Consider the following 18,186-nt stretch of genomic DNA (forward strand, 5'->3'; position numbering starts at 1 on the left):
GGGAGGGAGCAGAGCTGCTGTAGGCAGAGAGCTGAGTCTGCAGTGCTCGTCCTCTGACAGGAGGAGGGGGGTTTCTTTTATGCAGGCAGGCTGTGGTGAGGAGGAGGAATTAGGATGGTTGGCTGTTCTTTTTATACGGGAGCTGCTGCTGATTGCTGAGCCTGTGGAGGGGGAGGGAGACTCCACTCTGTAGTCCTGTTATTTGATTTATGTCAGCAGCAGGCAGTCTGATCTGCTGCAAGAGGAATCCTGTCCTGTGATCTTGGCACTCTGATTTGCCTTAGCGATGTCCAGTTCATGAACGAAACGTTCTTTTGAATCGATTCTTTTCAGTGAACCGATTGAATCGATTCATCCGAGTGAGCTGATCGGTTTGAAACAGTTCACTATAGTGATGTCCAGTTCATGAACGAATCGTTCTTTTGAATGGATTCTTTTCAGTGAACTGATTGAATCGATTCATTTGAGTGAACTGATCCGTTTGAAACAGTTCACTATGCACTCAATACTAGCATAGCAGAGCAGGCCTGGTAATATGATCCTTGAGTGAGAGAGCTTGGCCCCTCCCTGCAACCAATCAGCATGCTCAAGGCACAGTGACACTCAGGAACTGGATACAAACTTAAAACGAGTCAAGACAGAGTACACAGTACACCGAGTTAAAGAATCATACAAGTTACTGAGTTAAAGAACCATATGAGTTGTTAGAACACAGTTCACTGAAAGAACCGTGAGTCACCCCCAGTACTTTACAGTGCATAATGAGGCCCCTTTCACACTTGTGTGACTTGTCCTGCGACTTGGGACTACAAGGTCGCATGACGTGGTAGATTTCCAATGAGTACCAGTCATATCTGTGCGTCTTCAAGTCACAGCGACTTCAAAGTAGTCACTGCACTACTTTGGTCCAATTTTGATGCAACTTGAGGCAGAGACCTCAAGATTACATAGGTATTGCTTCAAATCGCATCAAAGTCACGCTAAAAATCGTGGCAAAAATTGCACGACTTTCAAGTCGCACAAGTGTGAAAGGAGCCTAACAATTGGATTTTACTACCATGGGTACTTCGCCCACCCACGGTAGTAAAATCCGATAATTTTTCCTGTGCATGCGCTGTAAAGACTACGGAAAAATCTGATGGCTAGCAATGTTAACTGTGAAGTTGGTCCATCAGAATGAGGTTCACATGCACAAAAACCCGCTTTTCATTTACACAGCTTTTTGTGCGTCATCAAAATTGATGACACTGGGCTGGCTAATCTGACAAATTGTGGTCTGACAGTCTGACGCAACAATAGGATTGTGCTCTGAGCAAGGAACTAAATACAAGTAAACGTCCCCAGGACCTGCCAACCTTCTGTGAAGAATCATTCTTTTGATTCTAATCATTTAAGAAGGTTGAGTGAGAGCTTTGGTTCATTGCCTGTCAGTAGACTCAGCAAGTGAACTGAAGAATCGATTCATTGAATCGGTTCATTTCAGTGAGTAGTTTGAAATGAACCGATTCACTTAAAAAATCTGGACTTCCCATCACTAATTTGCCTTGGGCACTGGCACTGCAATTATTAGACTGCCCCCCCCCCCCCCCCCCCCCCCCCCCAGATCAGGAGTGCCTGATTTACAGTACCCAAACAGAGCCAGTGCTAGACTATGCTGTGCCCTAGGCAAGCCCACCCCCTTAAAAAAAAATCACTTAAAATTTTTAAAAACAGCAGAAAACGATCTAAAATAAAGATGCTCCATGCATTCCCCACAACACCTATACTCCCAGCACACTCCATGCATTCTTCATACACCCCCTATACTCACAGCACACTCCATGCATTCCTCATACACCCCCTATACTCACAGCACACTCCATGCATTGCTCATACACCCCCTTTACTCACAGCACACTCCATGCATTGCTCATACACCCCCTTTACTCACAGCACACTCCATGCATCCTTCATACACCCTCTATACTCACAGCACACTCCATGCATCCTTTATACACCCTCTATACTCACAGCACACTCCATGCATCCTTCATACACCTTCTATACTCACAGCACACTCCATGCATCCTTCATACACCCTCTATACTCACAGCACACTCCATGCATCCTTCATACACCCTCTATACTCACAGCACACTCCATGCATCCTCATACATCCCCTATACTCACAGCACACTCCATGCATCCTTCATACACCCTCTATACTCACAGCACACTCCATGCATCCTTCATACACCCTCTATACTCATAGCACACTCCATGCATTCCTCATACACCCCCTATACTCACAGCACACTCCATGCATTCCTCATACACCCCCTATACTCACAGCACACTCCATGCATTCCCCACACCCCCTATACTCACAGCACACTCCATGCATTCCTCATACACCCCCTATACTCACAGCACACTCCATGCATTCCTCATACATCCCCTATACTCACAGCACACTCCATGCATTCCTCATACACCCCCTATACTCACAGCACACTCCATGCATTCCTCATACATCCCCTATACTCACAGCACACTCCATGCATCCTTCATACACCCTCTATACTCACAGCACACTCCATGCATCCTTCATACACCCTCTATACTCATAGCACACTCCATGCATCCTTCATACACCCTCTATACTCATAGCACACTCCATGCATTCCTCATACACCCCCTATACTCACAGCACACTCCATGCATTCCTCATACATCCCCTATACTCACAGCACACTCCATGCATTCCCCACACCCCCTATACTCACAGCACACTCCATGCATTCCTCATACACCCCCTATACTCACAGCGCACTCCATGCATTCCTCATACATCCCCTATACTCACAGCATACTCCATGCATTCCTCATACACCCCCTATACTCACAGCACACTCCATGCATTCCTCATACATCCCCTATACTCACAGCACACTCCATGCATTCCTCATACACCCCCTATACTCACAGCACACTCCATGCATTCCCCAGACTCCATGCATTCACCACACCCACTATAATCACAGCAAATGCAGCCAACTGTGCTCCATCAATTGCAGCCTTTGTGCCCATAATATGCAGCCACTGTTCCTGCCCGCTGTCTGCTCGGCACTTACCCCATCGTGGTGGCGTGTCAGGCAGCGAGCTGTGGGATGGTAGCACGGCGATGGATGCTGTGTCCTCCGACTCCTCCATGCGTGTTTTCTTCCTGTATTCCTTGGCGCCAATGGGATCGCCGGTGCCTGGTATTACATCCGGGCCTCCTGATTGGCTGAGAGGCGGTTCTGTGTTAGTTGCTTTGCTAACACACCTGTGAGTAGGGTTGCCACTTTTTCTTCAAGCCAAACCCGAACACTTTTTATTTTTTGGAAAAACACTAGTGACTAGAGGATTGTAATAGACCTGGGACACCTTTGTGAGCTCCAAAGAAAACAGTAACGTGGCGTGCATAGTGCCCCCTCACCCTCCTATCAGGCCCTGTTCTGAGCCACATTCCTGTCTGTATATTGTGTCTGGGTTTTAGGAGGACTGAAACCTGGACACATGATTCAAAACCTGAACTGTCCGGGTGAATCCTGGACAGGTGGTAACCCTAACTGTGAGCGCAATGATTTGTGCTTGCAATGCACCTTTTTTGAAGCCTATTAGCGCCTATGGCTCTAATCGGGTGCTTCAAAAACACCCCCAACACTGTAATTCAGGCGCCTGGAAAGGGGCCGGACGCCTAAATAGGTGGTGGCTACAGCGACTGTGGATAGATTCATGCAATCCATGAATCTATCCATAGTACACAGAGAGGGGGGGGGGGCAACTTGAGCCCAGGTTGGCAATCCGTGGACAACGATCTACCAGTCGATCGCATCCAAGTGACTGGTAGATTGGTCATGGGCTTGCCGACCTTCTGTCACTGATTGTGAATAGAACAAGAGAAGCAGGGCTGGAGGGAGCAGGTGGCCATGGGAACATCAAGCCTGCCTCATGAGCCAATTCCTTGTCCATAGTTCAGGTGGAATGATGCCAATAGCACTCTGCCTCTCATTCTTGGTAGTGGAATCCACAACAGCTGCAAGTGCTGCAAGAAGTTAAGGTCAGTGGGCATAATAGGGCACAGTAAAAGCTATGTGGGCACAATAGCAGCTATATGGGCACAACATGGCATGTGTGCACCTTTGGCTGCTGCCTCTGCAGCTAAAGGGGGTAGGGATTGAGGAAGGTAAAAGTGTGACTCGAGCACCAGATTTTACCAACCCCAATCTCACATATAAAGAAGCTCTAAGGTTACCGCAGCCAAATGCAGCTAAGGGCTGTTTTACAAGTGGAGCAGGCACCACTGTTCCTCTAAAAAGTGATCTAAGAATGTTTGACCGGTTGTGAAAAGGCTGATTCAAAGCTATAACTGCCGTGCAATGCATGCAATTGCAGTTTGGTAGTACAACCATTGTAGGTTTAAACCAGCCAGTGAAGAAGTAATATATCGCCTCACCACCTGTGGAAACATTTCTGAAAAGCAAAATGCACGTAAATCAGTTTTCAAAGGAGCTTGCTCTAAGTTTCTGTGCAATTCAGGGTGGTGCGATTTTGCAGCCTATTTGGCTGCAAATCGCATCAGACTGCACAAAAAAATAGTGCATGCACTACTTTTCAAAAATGCACTGTGCCAAATAACATGATACTGCACTACCTTACCTTTTTTCTCACCCAGTGGGTGATGGTGCCCGGAAGCAGCTGTTAATAGCTTGCAGAGGATTCAATCTGCTTGCAGACAATTCTAAGTAACTTTGTTGATGTGAAATTCTAATAGGGGTCACTTGTATTGCACTTTATATGCATGCACAGATTACACTTTTATCGTTTTTAGCACATATTTAATTTATATATTTATTGATACTTTTTATGCTTTTACTGCTTTCTTTGAATTATTGTGGCATACATTGTGGTGATAATTACCTTTAGCACATTTTGTAGTTTTTTTGGGTATGGGATGTAGCGCTGGTAGATTTGTAATCTACCGCATGTTAGGTAAATTTAGTAAATTGTGTGTTAGGAAGGTTAAAAGTTTGCCTCTGTTCCAGCTTGGCTTACGTTGTGGGTGTTTCCGTGCTGACCGGTTGGTGTCGCTGTTACCACTGGTCAGGGTTGGAAAGGCAACGCGTTGAAGCGAATAGATGCTCCTCTGTCCTGGAGGCACGCCCGGGTATTTATGGGACAGACGCCATATTTTGGGGTTCGTTTTACAGCCACCTGCTGGCCCTCCTGGCCGACAGGTATGCCTTAAGGAGCTACCTCGTGGTCCTCCGATCGGGAGGCCCACGATACAATGGCGCATGGGTGGGTCCAGAGGCTTGTCTGGTGCCTGCCACGGTGGCCGAGGAATGGTCCTGAGCTGTCAGTCCTGTGTGATGAAGCTGGACAACCGAGGAGATCCCAGGGGAGGACCCGTCTTGGAGAGATCACGCAGCGTGCTGGTCTATAGAGGGGCCTGGTGACTCGGTTGGAGGACGTATCCAAAAGTAACTATACAGCATAGTGTTGCCGGCTCGGCTTAAAGGTTCAAGCACTGTGACTGACTTTCACTACAGCAAATCTATACATCCTGTGGCAGAGGATCGTACGGATTTTATTCCCAAACAAGTCTGTGGCAGAGACTTTGATTCGTGCTGCGTACTGGCTGCTAGACCGGTGAGAGAGGCCTATCCAGATGAGCAAGGAGTGTGTCCCATGAGGGGAGCGCATTTCAAATAGTATTTGACTTATACCAAGATATTTTGCCAAGAGAACCCTTTCAGAGAATATTTGAGTTTCTTCTGCGAGTTTCCTTTCTACCTCTTTTCTGCTACTTCCTAAGTCGTTTGTTTAATAAAGCATTGAAAACGTACTCCAGTGTTGGTGCGTGTGCATCCAGGAGTAAACTCAACAGAACCCAGGGAAGCAGAGTGAAGGTAACAGACCAGCTTAAACCAGCAGCTCCACTACAGGGACAACGTGCCCGACTGCATGGTCTGTTATCAATGTGTGACTGAGTTTTTAGATGGTTCTCTGGCTTCTTTGTGGCTGTTGAATTTTAATACTTAACTACTACCCACTGACTTGAGGTTATTGCTGGCCCTGACATATGCTGGGAGCTATAATTGTTGGCCTTAATTGAGCTTATTTTACTTCACAATCTCTTCAGTGTACCTCCAGGCTCTTTTTAGCCTATATAAAGAAGGAAAGGTGGCACACTACAAGCTATAGATCGGGAAGAATCACTGACATTTGGCCACACCCATTTTAGCCACACACACCTTTTGGCAATGCCCACACGCACAAATTTTGCGGCGCGCTTTGCGCGCTACGTCAGCACCCTCTATTTTTCTTAGGAAAAAAAAAACATATGAGAAAGGCGCTCGGAATTCCTGATAGACCATAATTGACAGGCAGGAACGGCTCTAAGACCTTCTAAAATAAAGTGTAAAACAAAGGGTCCATAGATAGGTCCTTTAAAAGCTGTTGATAGCTGGTAAGGGAGATGTGGTATCGCAGTCAGCACAGGGCAGCTCTTCTTAGAAGTGAAGCCAACTTGGAGACATTCGTGAGAAAAAGACAGCCGCTGCGCATGCTCTGAAATGCGTGTCCATTTACTCGGCTGACGTCACACGCTGGTTTAGCGAGCCGCCCTCTCCTTCCCTGCATGAGTGGCGATCCCATCCCGGTCCTCTGCCCTCGTTTGCAGCAACGGAATACCGGCGTCTCACCAGTAGGGATGAGCTTCGTGTTCGAGTCGAACCCATGTTCGACTCGAACATCGTCTGTTCGCCCGTTCGCCGAATTGCGAACGATATGGGAACGATATGGGCCGTCACGGCCCATAATTCACTGCGGCATCGCAGTGCATTGCTGGCTGATGATTGGCCAAGCATGCACTATGACCCGCATGCTTGGCCAATCACAGCACCACCTGAACAGAGAGCCGTAATTGGCCAAAGCCAAGGAGGCTTTGGCCAATTATGGCTCAGGGGATTTAGTACACACCCCACACTATATAAGGCCGCCTGCACGGCGGCCCTGTGTAGTGTGTGTTCCGGCGTTCATTGTCTCTCTCTCTCTCTCTCTCTCAGACAGTGACATTTGATTTGAGTTAGATAGATTAGGCAGAACAGTCAGTCAGTTAGCTGCACTTACAGTGTATTGTGTATATATATGCATCCCAGGTGTTGCATATATATATATATACACTGTATTCAGTTTAGCTAGATCCGTTCTTGTTATCTTCCTACTGACAGGCAGGCTTGTCTTGTTACAGTATTTACAGCTACCTGAAGAAAATTACTGGTGTTCTTTTGATCCTATTAGTACCACAGTCAGGCAGCTAGACTATTTACAGTTAGTGCTGTGCGTCCTGCTCACAGTGTTCAGCTAGATCTGTTCCTGTTATCTTCTTACTGACAGGCAGGCTTGTCTTGTTACAGTATATACAGCTACCTGAAGAAAATTGCTGGTGTTCTTTTGATCCTATTAGTACCACAGTCAGGCAGCTAGACTATTTACAGTTAGTGCAGTGCGTCCTGCTCACAGTGTTCAGCTAAAACTACAAGTTAGTGGGGTGCGTCCTGCTCACAGTGTTCAGCTAAACCTACAAGTTAGTGCGGTGCGTCCTGCTCACAGTGTTCAGCTAAACCTACAAGTTAGTGCGGTGCGTCCTGCTCACAGTGTTCAGCTAAACCTACAAGTTAGTGGGGTGCATCCTGCTCAGAGTGTTCAGCTAAACCTACAAGTTAGTGGGGTGCGTCCTGCTCACAGTGTTCAGCTAGATCCGTTCCTGTTATCTTCTTACTGACAGGCAGGCTTGTCTTGTTACAGTATATACAGCTACCTGAAGAAAATTACTGGTGTTTTTTTGATCCTATTAGTACCACAGTCAGGCAGCTAGACTATTTACAGTTAGTGCAGTGCGTCCTGCACACAGTGTTCAGCTAAACCTACAAGTTAGTGGGGTGCGTCCACCTCACAGTGTTCAGCTAAACCTACAAGTTAGTGCAGTGCGTCCTGCTCACAGTGTTCAGCTAGATCCGTTCCTGTTATCTTCTTACTGACAGGCAGGCTTGTCTTGTTACAGTATATACAGCTACCTGAAGAAAATTACTGGTGTTCTTTTGATCCTATTAGTACCACAGTCAGGCAGCTAGACTATTTACAGTTAGTGGGGTGCGTCCTGCTCACCGTGTTCAGCTAAACCTACAAGTTAGTGGGGTGCGTCCTGCTCACAGTGTTCAGCTAAACCTACAAGTTAGTGGGGTGCGTCCTGCTCACAGTGTTCAGCTAAACCTACAAGTTAGTGTGGTGCGTCCACCTCACAGTGTTCAGCTAAACCTACAAGTTAGTGTGGTGCGTCCACCTCACAGTGTTCAGCTAAACCTACAAGTTAGTGTGGTGCGTCCACCTCACAGTGTTCAGCTAAACCTACAAGTTAGTGTGGTGCGTCCACCTCACAGTGTTCAGCTAAACCTACAAGTTAGTGGGGTGCGTCCTGCTCACAGTGTTCAGATAAACCTACAAGTTAGTGGGGTGCGTCCTGTTCACAGTGTTCAGCTAAACCTACAAGTTAGTGGGGTGCGTCCTGTTCACAGTGTTCAGCTAAACCTACAAGTTAGTGGGGTGCGTCCACCTCACAGTGTTCAGCTAAAGCTACCTGTAGAAGGTTGGTGGTGTTCTCATACAACAGGCAGGCAGTTGATTTTGCTAGCTGCAGTATCAGTATATATATATATATCTATATATCCCAGCTTAGTGCAGCTACAGGCCATTAGTATGTCTGGAAGGCCAAGAAGGAGAGGTAGACAGTCACAAGCCAATAAGAGAGGGCAAGCAGGCTCTGTGTCTAGTGCTGGTCGTGGAGACGGTGCATCCTCATCAGCACGTGGCCGTGGGACACGCTTGGCCTTTTTTTCGGCAGCTGGCCGTGTTGAGCCGCAACATGCGGAAGACTTGGTCGAGTGGATGACCAAGTCGTCCTCATCCTCCTCATCCTCTCTCACCCATGCCCAGGGTACTTTGTCTGGCAAAGCAGCGGCCTCTTCCCTCGGCTCAATGTCATCAGTGACTCCTTCCCTAGCCCCACCATGTCCTCCTGAGGAGTCCCTCGAACTGTTTGACCACAGTGTTGGGTACATGCTCCAGGAGGATGCCCAGCGTTTGGAAGGCTCTGATGATGATACTGAGCTTGATGAAGGCAGTAACATGAGCACGGACAGAGGGGGTGCCCAAGAAGGACAGCAATCTGGCAGTCATGCTCCCTCTGCTGCAGCATACTGGCAGATTTGCTCCAGTGATGAGGAGGGAGGGGATGATGAGGTCACTGACTCAACGTGGGTGCCTGATAGGAGAGAGGAGGAGGAGGAGGAGGTGGCACATCATAAGGGCAGCACATTGACTGCATCACACCCCAAAGCTCCACATGTGCAGGGCGCTGCAGTCTCTGTGCGTTATTCAAAAAGTTCTTTGGTGTGGGCCTTTTTTGAGACGAGTGCATTAGATCGCACCGCTGCTATTTGCAACATATGTCTCAAGCGTATCTCGCGTGGCCAAAACATCTCCCGCTTGGGTACCACATGCTTGACCAGACATATGTTGACCTGCCATGCAGTTCGTTGGCAAGCGTATCTAAAAGACCCACACCAAAGAACAAAGAGGACCTCTCCTTGCTCCTCATCAGCTGAGATTTCCAACCCTACTATACCTTCAGTCCTCTTTGAGACCTGCACTGAGAGGAATGAAGGTGTAGAATTAGGTGTGTCACAGCCAAGTACTTGTGGGCAATCTGCTTTTGGTACACCAACGTCAGATTGTACCAGGCAAATTTCCCTGCCCCAGCTGCTGCACCGCCGAAAGAAGTTTGCTCCCAGCCATCCACATGCCCAGCGGTTGAATGCTAGCTTGGCAAAATTGCTAGCACTTCAACTGCTGCCTTTTCAGTTGGTAGACTCTGCCCCCTTCCGTGAGTTTGTGGAATGTGCGGTTCCTCAGTGGCAGGTACCCAAACGCCACTTTTTCTCACGGAAGGCGATTCCGGCTCTCTACCGGCATGTGGAAGGCAATGTCTTCCTCGCTGGACAGGGCGGTCAGCGGTAAGGTGCATATTACCGCTGACTCATGGTCCAGCAGGCATGGACAGGGACGTTACCTAAGTTTCAGCTGGGAAGAATGCAGGACAAGGTGCAGTAGTGTTGGAGGTTGTTCCGCCACCACGCCTCCAAAATGCTAATGATTGTGACACACCTCTCTCCTCCACCCCCTCCTCTTCTTCTTCCTCCATGGCCTCTTCCTGTGCTTTGTCCTCGGAACCAGCGGTGCTCCGTAGCCGTTCAAGGGGCTACGCAAGTACGCAGGCCAAAAGATGCCATGCGGTGCTTGAGCTGGTGTGCTTGGGGGACAGGAGCCATACTGGGGCAGAGGTTCTGTCAGCTCTGCAGGGGCAGGTTCAGAGGTGATTGACGCCACGCCAACTTAAGGCAGGAATGGTGGTTTGTGACAATGGCACCAACCTCCTCTCTGCCCTCCGACAGGGACAAATGACCCATGTGCCCTGTTTGGCTCACGTCCTTAACTTGGTGGTGCAGCGGTTCTTGGGCAGGTACCCTGGCTTTCAGGATGTCCTGAGGCAGGCCAGGAAAGTCTGTGTGCATTTCCGCCGGTCATATAATGCCAGTGCTGGGCTGACGGACCTCCAAAAGGAGTTTAACCTGCCCAAGAACCGCCTAATCTGTGACATGCCCACCAGTTGGAACTCAACGTTGGCCATGCTGCAGCGGCTGCACACGCAGCAGAGGGCCATCAATGAGTACCTGTGCGACTATGGCACCAGGACAGGGTCAGAGGAGCTTGGTTTTTTTTTCCCCACGCCAGTGGGCCATGATCAGGGATGCATGCACTGTCCTGTCACTATTTGAGGAGGCCACGAGGATGGTGAGCAGTGACAGTGCATGCATCAGTGACACTGTCCCCCTTGTCCACCTGTTGGAGCACACGCTGTGTGGAATAATGGACAGGGCACTTGAGGCAGAACAGAGGCAGGAAGAGGAGGACTTCCTTAGCTCTCAAGGCCCCCTTTATCCAGACAGTGTTCCTGCGTGCCCGCCGATCACACAGGAAGAGGACGAGGAGGAGGAGGAGGAGGAGGAAGATTGTGTCAGTATGGAGGTGGAGCCTGGCACTCAGCAGCAGTCTTTAAGGGATCAGTCCCCAAGAAACACATGGACTTGTACGTGGCTGGGAGGAGGTGGCTGCGGACCATGTCGTCCTTAGTGACCCAGAGGACTCCGGACCAAATGCCTCAGCAAACCTACGCTGCATGGCCTCCCTGATCCTGCAAAGCCTGCGTAAGGATCCTCGTATTCGTGGTATCAAGGAGAAGGACCAATACTGGCTGGCAATCCTCCTTGATCCACATTACAAGGGTAAGGTTGCGGACCTTATCTTGCCATCGCAGAGGGAGCAGAGGATGAAACATCTTCGGGAGGCCTTGCAGAAAGGTCTGTGCAACGCGTTCCCAGAGACTGGGAGGTTACAAACTCCTGTCAGTCAAAGAAGGAGCGGTGGAGAAGGTGGCCGTCTGACCGATGCGTTCAGACAATTTTTTGGTCCGCAGCCCCAAGGTATGATCGGTTCCAGCAACCATCGCCAGCATCTGTTTTACATGGTGCAGGAATACCTAGGGGCAAGATCAGACTTGGACACCTTTCCCACCGAAAATCCTCTGGGTTACTGGGTCTTGAGGATGGATCACTGGCCAGAGCTTACACAGTATGCAATTGAGCTACTGGCCTGTCCTGCATCCAGCGTTCTTTCGGAACGCACATTCAGTGCTGCTGGAGGCGTGGTAACCGATCACAGGGTGCGTCTGTCCACCGACTCGGTCGATCGACTGACCTTCATAAAAATGAATCAGTCTTGGATCACCACCAGCTACCAAGCACCTGATGCTGATGTAACCGAATAATTTTTTTTGAAATCTCAGATCCCTTCAAAGACTGCCTATGCTGATGCTGAGTGACTATCCCTGAGTAATTATCCTCTTCCTCCTCAATCATCACGCTGATAGCTTGTAAGAACATTTTTGGTTCTGGGCACCACCACCAGTGCCTAAGGCCCAATTTTTCTGCCCCTGTTTAACAGGGGCGTGTAATTACAATTTTTGATGCAATACTTTGCAGCAGGGCTCGTTCCTGCGTTCCAACTAGAGTGTCTGTGAGGGGTTGCAGTGTTGTGGCACCAGCACCACCACCACCACCAAAGGCCCAATTTTTCTGCCCCTGTTCAACAGGGGCATGTAATTACAATTCTTGATCTAATATTTCACAGCAGGGCCCTGTGAGGGCTTGCGTTGTTGTGGCCACAACAACATCTAAGGCCCAAATTTCTGCTGAGTATATAGGGCAGGCCCATACTTTCAAACATCTAACTTACAAACGACTCCTACTTGCAAACGGAAGGAGACAACAGGAAGTGAGATGAAATCTACCCCTAGGAAGGGAAATTCTCTCCTGTAAGAGTTAATATGGGAAAAACATTTCTCCTTTCCACTGATGCTTTCCAATCCTTGTTCCACAAAAAACCCCAAATTCTCAAAAAACATTTGTCATTGGGACAAAAAGTGAGGTGAAATCTTCTAAAGAGGAGGAAAGACAGCAAAACAAATGTCACAGGGGTGATAACCCTTCCCTATGTTTTCCAAAAAGCTTAAAGATATTTTGGCTGGAGCTAAACACGTTAAAAATGTCCCCGTTCAAAATGACAAACAGATTCTACTTAACAACAAACCTACAGTCCCTGTCTTGTTTGCACCGCCTGTATACTGCTGTTCAGAGTATATAGGGCCTGGTGGCCCCACACCTTTCCTTATTTTAATTTGGGTGTGGGGTTCCCCTTAATATCCATACAAGACCCAAAGGGCCTGGTAATGGACTGGGGGGTACCGTTTGTTTCACTGATTTTCATCCATATTGCCAGGACCCGACATTACATTAAACCCGCAAGCAGTTTTAAATGAGATTTTTTCCTTTAAAAATGACATTTGGTGCAGGGACTGTTCTAAACACGGGAAACACGCGCCACTTTACAGGCATACTATAGACACCCCCCAGGTACGATATTTAAAGGAATATTTCACTTTTTTTTTTTTTTTTTTTTTACTTTAAGCATCATTAAAATCACTGCTCCCGAAAAAACGGCCGTTTTTAAAAGTTTTTTTTGCATTGATACATGTCCCCTGGGGTAGGAGCCGGGTCCCCAAACCCTTTTTAGGACAATACCATGCAAATTAGCCTTTAAAATTAGCACTTTTGATTTTGAACGTTCGAGTCCCATAGACGTCAATGGAGTTCTAACGTTCGTGCGAACTTTCGGTCCGTTCGCAGGTTCTGGTGCGAACCGAACCGGGGGGTGTTCGGCTCACCCCTACTCACCAGCCTGTGCTCCATCCGCAGCCTGTCTTTAGTCATTGGCAGAGAGCATTGTTCCTTGTTGACATGTAGGTGGCTACTATTTTTTACCGCATTGAATAAAGCAGTTTTAACTAGAGGCGCTATTCTCTCTCTCTTTTTCTCTATTTTTCTTACAGCACCCCCAAAAATTTTGGCCTGGAGCCATCTCTGGTAATAAGAAACATGCCCCAGATATTTTTTACTGTACTAAAAAGTCATGTTGGTGTTCTATTCTTTCCCTTGGGTCCTGACATAACAGTTCAAATTATTAAAAAACCTTCCTTGTTAGATAAGGTTATGTATAAAAACCCATATGTAACCTTATGTTAGAAGAAACACTGGGGTAGATTTACTAAAACTGGAGCACTCAGAATCTTTTGCAGATGTTCATGGTAACCAATCAGCTTCTAACTTCAAGGGGTTGTAAAGGTAAAAGTTTTTTCACCTTAATGCATTCTATGCATTAAGGTGAAAAAACTTCTGACAGAACCGCCGCCCCCAGCCCCCCCGTTTTACTTACCTGACGCCTCGAAAGTCAGCTTCGCGTTCCCGACATCTGTTCCTCCGCTCACCCTGGCCGCTGATTGGCTGCAGTGGATGGATTGAAAGCAGCGCAGCCATTGGCTCGCGCTGCTGTCAATCACATCCGATGACGCGGCGCGCCGGGGGGCGGGGCCGAGTGATACAGCGAGCGGCTATAGCCGCCGGCTGTATCACGGGAGCGCGCCCGCAAGCACTCACCACCGTGCGAGAGAGCTCGCATGAAGGTGGTAAATGCTTGCGGGGAGGAGCTGAGACAGCCGCCGAGGGACCCCAGAAGACCAGGTTCGGGGCCACTCTGTGCAGAACGAGCTGCACAGTGAAGGTAAGTATGACATGTTTGTTATTTTTAAAAAAAAAAAAAAACACCTTTACAACCCCTTTCAGCTTGTTCAATTAAGCTTTGGCAATAAAACCTGGAAGCTGACTAGATTACTTTATAATGTACTTTGTAATTTTCTTTTAAGATAATAAAAATTGATAAAAAAAAAAAAACATTCCTTTTTGCTGGCACATGATTGGTTGATTGACATGCTTTATGTTCTGTACTAAGCTCAGTCTCTATTCTGTTAGCAAATCAACTTGCACTTCGTTTAACCCTTTCACTGCCAGAGCAATTTTTGCGTTTTTTTTTTGCACATATGTTTAACCAGTTACCAACCGGCTCATAGCCAAATGACGGCTGCAGGGCGGTTGGATAACTCTGGGAGCACGTACTATGACGTGATCCCAGAAAACGGCTCCTGTGCGCCCCCCGTCAAATGACGGAGCGATCACATGTAAACAAACCGGCATCATGTCATGATGCCGGTTCCTCTCTCCCCTCTCCCCCGATCGGTACAGAGGGGGAGGGATTGGATGGCAGCAGCGCTGTGGGCTGCATCTGTAGTGCCCACAGCGCTGCTCTGTGACATGTGCAGTCACAGCCATGGATCCTTCCATCCATGCTCAGCCATTCCTCCATGCTCTGCAATACTCTGCAATTCCCTGTGCAATACTCTGCAATTCCCTGTGCAATACTCTGCAATACCCCGCAATACTCTGCAATGCCTCACAATACTCTGCAATACCCCGCAATGCTCTGCAATACCCCGTAATGCCCTGCAATACCCCGCAATATTCTGCAATACCCAGCCATACTCTGCCATACTCGGTGATACTCTGCCATACTCTGCCATACCCAGCCATACTCTGCCATACCCAGCCATACTCTGCCATACCCAGCCATACTCTGCCATACCCAGCCATACTCGATGATACCCAGCTAGGCCATGCTCAGCCATACTCGGCTGTATTCGCCCTCTGTATGTGGCCAGGCTGTGGAAGTCTCACACATGTGGTATCGCGTACTCAGGAGGAGTAGGAGAATCTATTTTAGGGTGTAATTTTTGGTATGTACATGCTATGTGTTAGAAATATTGTATAAATGGACAACTTTGTGCTAAAAAAAAAAATGTGTTTTAACCACTTCCCGCCCGCCGGTCGTCATACAATATCCTTGACTTTGTGCGCGGATATCTGAATGATGCCTGCAGCTACAAGCGGCATTCAGATATCAGCTTTTTCACCTGGCGATTCCCTACACTATAAGAATGATCATAACGGCTGTTCCACTGCTTGATCATTCTTACGGGAGGCGAGAAGGGACGTCCCCCCCCCCCCCCCCCTCCCACCACCCTCAGGTGCTTCTACCGACTCACCGCTACGATCAAAATGAGGATTTTTTTTTTTTTAATTTCAGGCTTCCCAGCCTACAGGTGAGATGTGGGGTCTTATTGACCCCATATCTCACTGTAAAGAGGACCTGTCATGCCATATTCCTATTACAAGGGTGTTTACATTCCTTGTAATAGGAATAAAAGTGATCAAAAAAATTTATTTTTTGGACAAAAGCGTCAAACTAATATAAATAAAGTAAAATGAACAATAAAAAAAAAAAGTAAAATTTTTTTCCCCACGTGCTCGCATGCAGAAGCGAACGCATACTTATGTCCCGCCCACATATGAAAATGGTGTTCAAACCACACATGTGAGGCATCGCTGCGATCGGTAGAGCGAGAGCAATAATTTTAGCCCTAGACCTTCTCTGTAACTCAAAACATGTAACCAGTAAAAAATGTTAAAGCGTCGCCTATGGGGATTTTTACGTAGCAAAGTTTGGCGACATTCCACGAGCCTGTGCAATTTTGAAGGGTGACATGTTAGGTATCTATTTACTCAGCATAACTTCATCTTTCACATTATGCAAAAACATTGGGCTAACTTTACTGTTTTGTTTTGTTTTAAAGCACAAAACTGTTTTTTTCCAAAAAAAACACGTTTGAAAAATTGCTGCGCAAATTCCATGTGAGATAAAAAGTTGCAACGACCACCATTGTATTCTCTAGGGTCTTTGCTAAAAAAACATATATAATGTTTTGGGGTTCTATGTAATTTTCTAGCAAATAAATGATGATTTTTACGTGTAGGAGAGAAATGTCAGAATTTGCCTGGGTGCTCCAGAACGCCTGAAGGTGCTCCCTGCATGTTGGGCCTCTGTATTTGGCCACGCTGTGTAAAAGTCTCACACATGTGGTATCGCCATACTCGGGAGTAACAGCAGAATGTGTTTTGGGGTGTAATTTGTGGTATGCATATGCTGTGTGTGAGAAATAACCTGCTAATATGACAATTTTGTGGGGGGGAAAAAAAAGAAAAAAAAAAAAAGAAAAAAAAAATCTTGATTTTGCAATAAATTGTGGAAAAAATTACAACTTCAAAAAACTCATCATGCATCTTTCTAAATACCTTGGAATGTCTTCTTTCCAAAAAGGGGTCATTTGGGGGGTATTTTTACTTTTCTGGCATGTTAGGGTCTCAAGAAATTAGATAGGCCGTCAGTACTTCAGGTGTGATCAATTTTCAGATATTGGCACCATAGCTTTTGGCCTCTATAACTTTCACAAAGACCAAATAATATACACCGATTTGGGTTATTTTTAGCAACGATATGTAGCGGTATAAATTTTTGCCAAAATATATGAAGAAAAATTACTAATTTGCTAAATTTTATAACCGAACCAAAGAAAAATGCCTTTTTCTACAGAATTTTCGGTCTTTTTTCTTTATAGCGCAAAAAATAAAGAACCCAGCGGTGATTAAATACTACCAAAAGACAGCTCTATTTCACGAGTAGGCACCCCAGCACATGCGCTTACGTTTGTGCATGTGTATATGTGCGGTGGACTCAAAATGTTTTGGGGGGGGGGGATTTTCTGTCCTTGGTGTATTTTTTTTTTTTTTTGTGACAGGTTCTCTTTATCCCCTGTGCTCCACTAAATGTTTTGCAATGCAGATCACATTGCAAAACATTATTTCCCAGCTGAGCTAGCCAGGGACACGAGAGCTTGACCGGGAAGTAATGTCAGAAACGTTGCTTTCTGGGTCACAAGAAGAAGGTGAGGAGAGCGGACGTGTGTCCGCTCTTCAATGTACCCTCCAGGCGCAAGCACCTGCTATGGAGTTCTCGAGCCCGCTGATGGGCAAGTGGAACCCGGCAAGCATGGCGGGGCACGGCGGCGGTAGCAGGGATGTGTGAGAGCAATCGGGTGGCAGCGCCGCCGCACGAATGCTCTTATCTGCCTGTCCATTTCAAAAAGGGTTATGTGTATAGCCCCCCACTATCAGGTCTGTATGACGTACGAACCTGGAGGCGAAAGGGTGAAAGCTAACCATACAAATATAGATTTCCCCATCCATGCTAAACAGCAGCAGCTGTCTAAATACCTGAATGATGACTGCAGCTGAATGCACTCGCTGTTCAGCTGACAATTTTCCACCCAGTTCCTTCAATTTTTTTAAATCAGTTTGTCAAGCTCAGTAGTGCTGAAAGGACCACCTATGGCTGGAATTTCAGCCGATTCAGCAGGAATTGGCTTAAAATCGAGCAATGACTTACAACTTACCACTGCTCCTGTCTGGCCATTTATTGTATAAACATGGGCAGGAGCAGCATTGATGCAGGTGGACATACCAGTATGTCCTGCCACATCGGCCACTCCTGCACGGCGCCATGCTCTGTGATCACTGTGTCCCTCAGCCCTGTACCATGCGATTACTGTGACCAATCACAGAGATCACAGTTATAGCAAAGGTTGCATGCCTGCAGCTTTTGAACAGTTTCAGCTGTGATATGAAGCTGATTACTTACTGC

At 47.3% G+C, this 18,186-nt stretch overlaps 1 long non-coding RNA gene across 1 annotated transcript in view; it reads left to right on the forward strand.

The window, feature by feature from the left end:
- The first annotated feature begins 4,010 nt into the window (after positions 1-4,010).
- The window catches only part of LOC141114511 (uncharacterized), a 30,781-nt gene continuing 16,605 nt past the window's right edge, over positions 4,011-18,186 (forward strand). The window contains exon 1 of the long non-coding RNA XR_012236919.1: positions 4,011-4,084. This is a non-coding gene — a long non-coding RNA (uncharacterized lncRNA). The remainder of the gene's footprint in view (positions 4,085-18,186) is intronic.

Source organism: Aquarana catesbeiana, linkage group LG01 (assembly GCF_042186555.1).
Source record: "Aquarana catesbeiana isolate 2022-GZ linkage group LG01, ASM4218655v1, whole genome shotgun sequence".
Lineage (NCBI taxonomy): Eukaryota > Metazoa > Chordata > Amphibia > Anura > Ranidae > Aquarana > Aquarana catesbeiana.